The sequence below is a fragment of the Sturnira hondurensis genome, unplaced genomic scaffold (assembly GCF_014824575.4).
Source record: "Sturnira hondurensis isolate 20B ecotype Veracruz unplaced genomic scaffold, ASM1482457v3 Scaffold0008860, whole genome shotgun sequence".
NCBI classification, from domain to species: domain Eukaryota; kingdom Metazoa; phylum Chordata; class Mammalia; order Chiroptera; family Phyllostomidae; genus Sturnira; species Sturnira hondurensis.
In genome coordinates this window covers 2920431-2926430 of record NW_028081491.1, presented here as the reverse complement: position 1 = coordinate 2926430, position 6000 = coordinate 2920431, and positions in this window count along the sequence as shown.

The window sequence follows — 6000 nt, the reverse complement described above, 5'->3', positions numbered from 1 at the left end:
GTAGACAAATTTTCTGATGGCAAAAGTCAAATAGATCTCAAATGCTTACATATAACTCCTCTACTTTCACTGCCACTCTAGAGTAAAGTATCATTGTGGGAAGATTATCACATATGGAATACTGTTCAAATGATGTAATGCAGATGAAATGCCATTTTCTTCTCTCTAGCAACTTCATCATTTATCAGAAAAATGACTCCTTTTATCAACCTTTGAAGCTATTTAATTATTCCTGTCAGAGTAAACCCTGTCTAGTTATTAACTTCTGAACAAGAGAGGCTTAATATGCTTGCAATAGAGAGCAGTAGTATTGAGAGATGACAACATTGTGGATCATATGAAATTAAAAAACCAAGCTATATTCTGAAGTTCCACGAGGGCCACTGATTAGAGTCACTTTCAAGAAAACTCTTTTAAACTTATTTTTAATGAGTGATAGTGTATTTTTGGTGATGCTTTCAGATGAGATCAGGCGCATTCAGGGTGGTATGGCTGTAGACTGGTGATGCTTTCAAAAGAATTTTTCTTAAGGCATAAAAAGTTTGTGAATAGGGTATAATAAAATGCTGGGTTTTTTAAGCATTTTTGTGTACTTAATCCACACTTTTTTTTGCATTCCAGATTTGAGTTTCTGAAAATTAATGATTGATCAGACCTATCTCAGTGGACTGCTTTATGAGTTAGAGGATTGTTCCAATCCTCCATCAATTGCATTCTTTAGTTGATTTTAAAACAGTTTATCCCATGGCATGCATCATCTCCATTTTTGTTTGTTCTTAATAATGTACTTAGCCATTGCTTACCATTTCTCTGTATTTATCTACTGTAATTAAGAGAAATGGACAACTACTCTTGAACAGACAGTGATGCTTCTATTGAAGCACTTGCCCTGTTGTCTTCCTCCGATGTCCCATTACAGGTATACCTAAGAGGTTTTGCAGATTCAGTTCTGGAGCATTGCAATAAAGTGAATATCAGAGCAAAGCAAGTCACACGACTTTTTTAGCTTCCAGGTGAATATGAAAGTCATGTTTACTCTGTATTGTAGTCTATTAAGTGTACAATTGCATTATGTCTTAACAATGTACATGACTTAATTTAAAAATACTTATTGCTAAAAATGCTATCATCTGAGCCTATTGGAAAAATGGCACTGATAGACTTGCTCAATACAGGGTTGCTACCAATCTTCAATTTGTAGGGAAAGAAAGAAAAGAAAAGAAAGAAAAGGAAAAGAAGAAATAACAGTACCCACAGAGCACAATAAAACAAACACAGTAAAACAAGATATGCTTGCATTGGGTAGAATAAATGTTCTGGCATAGCAGTTACCCAAGTTGTGCCTTTGTTCCTTATAGCTATTCTAATTGTGTTTTAAACAAGTCATAATACCATTTTCTCAATTAATATGAGCTATTTTAGCAGTGCAAAAGTTCTGATTGCAATTTTGAAAATTTTATCTCTTGTGTAAGATGGGCATCCTTGTTTAGTCACATCCACACACATATGAGTACCTTAATGAACACACATATATTACATCATCTGTAAGTAAATGAATGCTAAGATGCTCCAAGACAAAAAAAGGTTGTATCATCATGACACAAAAATAACATCATCACAGATAAACTCTCCTGCCAAGGTTGTGAATATAAATTCCCTTAAAAACAGGAATACATCTTTACACTCAACATAGGAGCACCTATATACATAGAGCAAATACTAATAGACATAAGGAGAGATATTGACAGTAGTACAATAATAGTAGGGGATTTTAATGCCCTATTTACATCAATGGATAGATCATCCAAAACAGAAAATGAACTAGGAAATGTTCACCTTAAATGGCATATTAGATTAGATAGACTTAATGCAATAGATATGTTTAAAAAAGCAAACATTCCACCCCAAAACAACAAAATGCACATTCTTTTCAAATGCACACATAATGTTTCCAGGATATATCATATGTTAGGTCACAAAACAAATATCAATAAATTTAATAACATTGCTTAAGTCTTTTTTTCTGACCACAGTGGTATGAAACTAGAAATCAACTACTCAACTGCAGGAAGAAACCGGAAAAAAAACACAAACATGTGGAGACTAAACAAGATGCTACCAAATGACCAACTGATTAATGAAGAAATCAAAGAGGAAACAAAAAAATACTTCAAGACAAATGAAAATGGAAACACTCCAAAATCTATGGGACACAGCAAAAGCAGTTCTAAGAAGGAAGATTATAGCAATACAGAGAGACCCACATCAAGAAACAAAATATCAACTAAACAATAACATTACACCTAAAGGAAACAGAAAAAGAATAAAGGCCAAAGTTATATGAAGGAAGGAAATGATAAAAAGCAAAGAAAAAATAAATGAAATAGAGACTAAAAAGTAAAAAAGATCAATGAAACTAAGAGCTGGTTCTTTGAAAAGTTAAGCAAAATTAATAAACCTTTACACAGACTTATCAATAAATAGAAATGGTCTAAATAAATAAAATCATACATGAAAGAAGTGAAGTTACAACTGACCTCAAGATCATAAGAGAATAAAATGAAGAATTATATACAAAAAAATTGGATGACCTAGAAGTGGATAAATTTCTGGAAACACAATCTTCCAAGACTGAATCAGGAAGATGTCAGGTCTATGCCTCAAATGCCCATCGCCAGAGCCACTGACCTTGGCCTGACCCTGGCCTGACTCCAGCCTAACCCTGCCCTTACTCCCACTTCAAGCCAATCCAGATCCTGGCCATGATCCAGCTCCGGGTCTACTTCAATCACCAACACTCCCTTACCACAGGCTGACCCACCCTGACCTAGCCCTGACCAAACTCTGACCCACCCTGACCCAACCCTGACCCAAACCTTGACTCCTCCAGTAACCAGTTCCTGACCAGGTGGAAATATGACCTGGACCACAGTTCAATCAGTACCCTTATGAATTAATGAGAAAAACAGTGGATTGTGCATGGAAAAATGGGAAAGGGTACAAAAAAGTAATTCATGGGAGAGGAAGTTAAAAAGACCCATAAACAGAAAAAAAGGTCAATCCATTTACTTATCTAGAAAACGAAAATTAAAACACGTCATTTTCAATAATCAAATTTTAAACATTTTCTGGGATTGATAAAGACCCCCAATCTTCCATTAATCAGAAATTTTGCCATGTAGTGAGAGAAGTGTCCAGATTTCAAAGACATGATACCTATTGTCTACTCCAGGATGTAATGTCCTAGATTAGTTGTACTAGAGGTAAGGTTCAGCCATTTCACATTCATTTCCTTTGGTGTTTATATATATCACTAGACTGTAAACTCGACTACAGGTAAATTATTTCCTTTACCACTGAGTCTAGGCATAGGAGAGTAATAGAAATAGGACAGCACACAGTGTACAGTAAAATATGAAGTTAATAACTACTACTCTTATTAATGAAAGCAGAAGCCAAGGGTACCACAGTTTTATTCATTGGTTAAGAACTTGAACTTCAATAAAGTTTTAAAAGTATTAAGGGTTTGATAAAATTATACTAGTGTTAAGAATTTATACTTCAATACAAAGACTGGAAAAAGCATTCATATTGTAAAAGGAACAATAGGATTGACAGTGTAGGTGAAGTGAAGGTAATGAGGACCATGTCAAATGAATTAAGATTTGAGGTATCTACACAGTGTTGAGTGGGGTTTGTTCAATAGACATTTAAACTGCCACTTTAGAATTTAGGAATTATATTTGGGTTGCAGATATAGATACAGTTTAGTAGGAGATATAGTACCTTAGGAATTGAGTTAGAGGTGAAGTCATAAGAGTAGGTAAATCATTTTAAAAAAACATGTAAAACAAAATTATAGACCAAAACATAGAAAAGAGAAAAATAAGAAAAAAGTGCCAGTAAGAGACCGAGACTGCACGTGGTAAATTTAAACCATAGAAAGACTAAATATAAAAATTCTTTTTTATAAGGAATCTTTTTTCAAAATATATGTTATTGGTTATGCTATTAGTTGTCAAATTTTTTCCACCCCTTTATTCTCCTCTGCCCTGCACCTCTCCCACCAGCATTCCTCAACCGTAGTTCATATCCATGGGTTGTACATATAACTTCTTTGGCTTGCCCATTTTCTATACTATTCTTCACCTCCCCCTGTCTATTTTGTATCAATCATTTATGCTTCTTATTCCCTGTACCTTTTCCCTTATTCTCCCCCCTTCCTTTCCCCCTCCCCACTGATAACCCTCCATGTGATCTCCATTTCTGTGACTCCATTACTATTCTAGTTCTTGCTTAGTTTGTTTTCATTTTTATTTTTGTTTAGGTTCGGTTGTTGGTGGTTGTAAGTTTGTCATTTTACTGTTTGTATTTGTTATCTTCTTTTTTCTTAGATAATCCTCTTTAACATTTCATGTAATAAGGGCTTGGTGATGATGAACTCCTTGAACTTGACCTTATCTGGGAAGCACTTTATCTGCCCTTCCATTTTAAATGATAGCTTTGCTGCATAGAGTAATCTTGGATATAGGTCATTGCCTTTCATGACTTGGAATACTTCTTTCCAGCCCCTTCTTGCTTGCAAGGTTTCTTTTGAGAAATCAGCTGACAGTCTAATGGAAATGCCTTTATAGGTAACTGTCTCCTTTTCTCTTGCTGCTTTTAAGATTCTGTTCTTATTTGTAGTCTTGGGTCACTTAATGATGATGTGCCTTGCTTGGTGTGTGCTTCCTTGGGTCCAACTTCTTTGGGCCTCTCTGAGCTTCCTGGACTTCCTGAAAGTTTATTTCCTTTGCCAGATTGGGGAAATTCTTCATTATTTTTTCAGATAAGTTTTCAATTTCTTGCTCTTCCTCTTCTCCTTCTGGTACCCTTATAATTTGGATGTTAGAACATTTAAGGTTGTCCTGAAGGTTCCTAAGATTTTCCTCATTTTTTTGAATTCTTGTTTCTTCACTTTATTCTGGTTGAACATTTATTTCTTCTTTCTCTTCCAAATTGTTGATTTAAGTCCTGGTTTCCTTCCCTTTATTGTTGGTTCCATGTATATTTTTCTTTATTTCACTTTTCATAGCCTTTGCTTTATCTTCTATTTTGCGATCATACTCAGCCATTTCTGTGAGCATTTTGATAACCAGTGTTTTGAATTCTGCATATGATAGGTTGGCTATCTCTTCATCACTCAGTTCTATTTTCAGAGCCTTGCTGTTCATTCATTTGGGCCTTTTTTTTTTTTGATCTCAGAACACCTGTTACATTGTAATGGATGGGGCCTTAGGTATTCACCAGGGCAGGGCAATCCACATCTCTGTATGCAGGACAGGTGTCTGAGAAGGAACAATACCACTTTCTTGTCTCTCTGCTGGCTTTCAGTCACTTCCCCTGCTCTCCACATGCAAATTGAGCCTTTCTTGTGCTGATTCCTGGGTGTGTGAGCTTTTGTAGTTCTAGGACCCTGTGGGTCTCTCCAATGAACTCTCCTGTTAGGCAGGGCATTTCTCCCACTTCTACCACAATTCCCACAGGTTTTTCTAGCCACAGGTTTTGAGGCTGTATTTCTCCACACTGGAACCCTGGGTTGAATGGTCTGTGTTGCTCCTCATTTGTTTTCTCAGTTTATATGCATGGAAATGTGGAAATGTTCGATCTTCCAGCTGCCACCTTGGTGCACATTCTCTGTGCCACAGCTGCCCCTCCTACCAGAATGAATGATTGTTTCTTTAATTCCCTGATTGTCACACTTCCACACAGTTGGATTTTTGGACAGTTCTGGTTGTTTTTTGCTTTTAACTTTATTGTTATCCTTATTTTGGTTGTGTGAGGAGGCAAAGTGTATCGACCTATGCTTCCATCTTGGCCAGAAGTAGGTAAATATAAGATTTCTTATTAACTTTTTAAAACATTCATTCATTCATTCATTCATTTATATTATTTTATTGTTGTACAATTACATTTATCTGCATTTCCCCCCACCATTCCCCTCTGCCACAGCCAAACCCA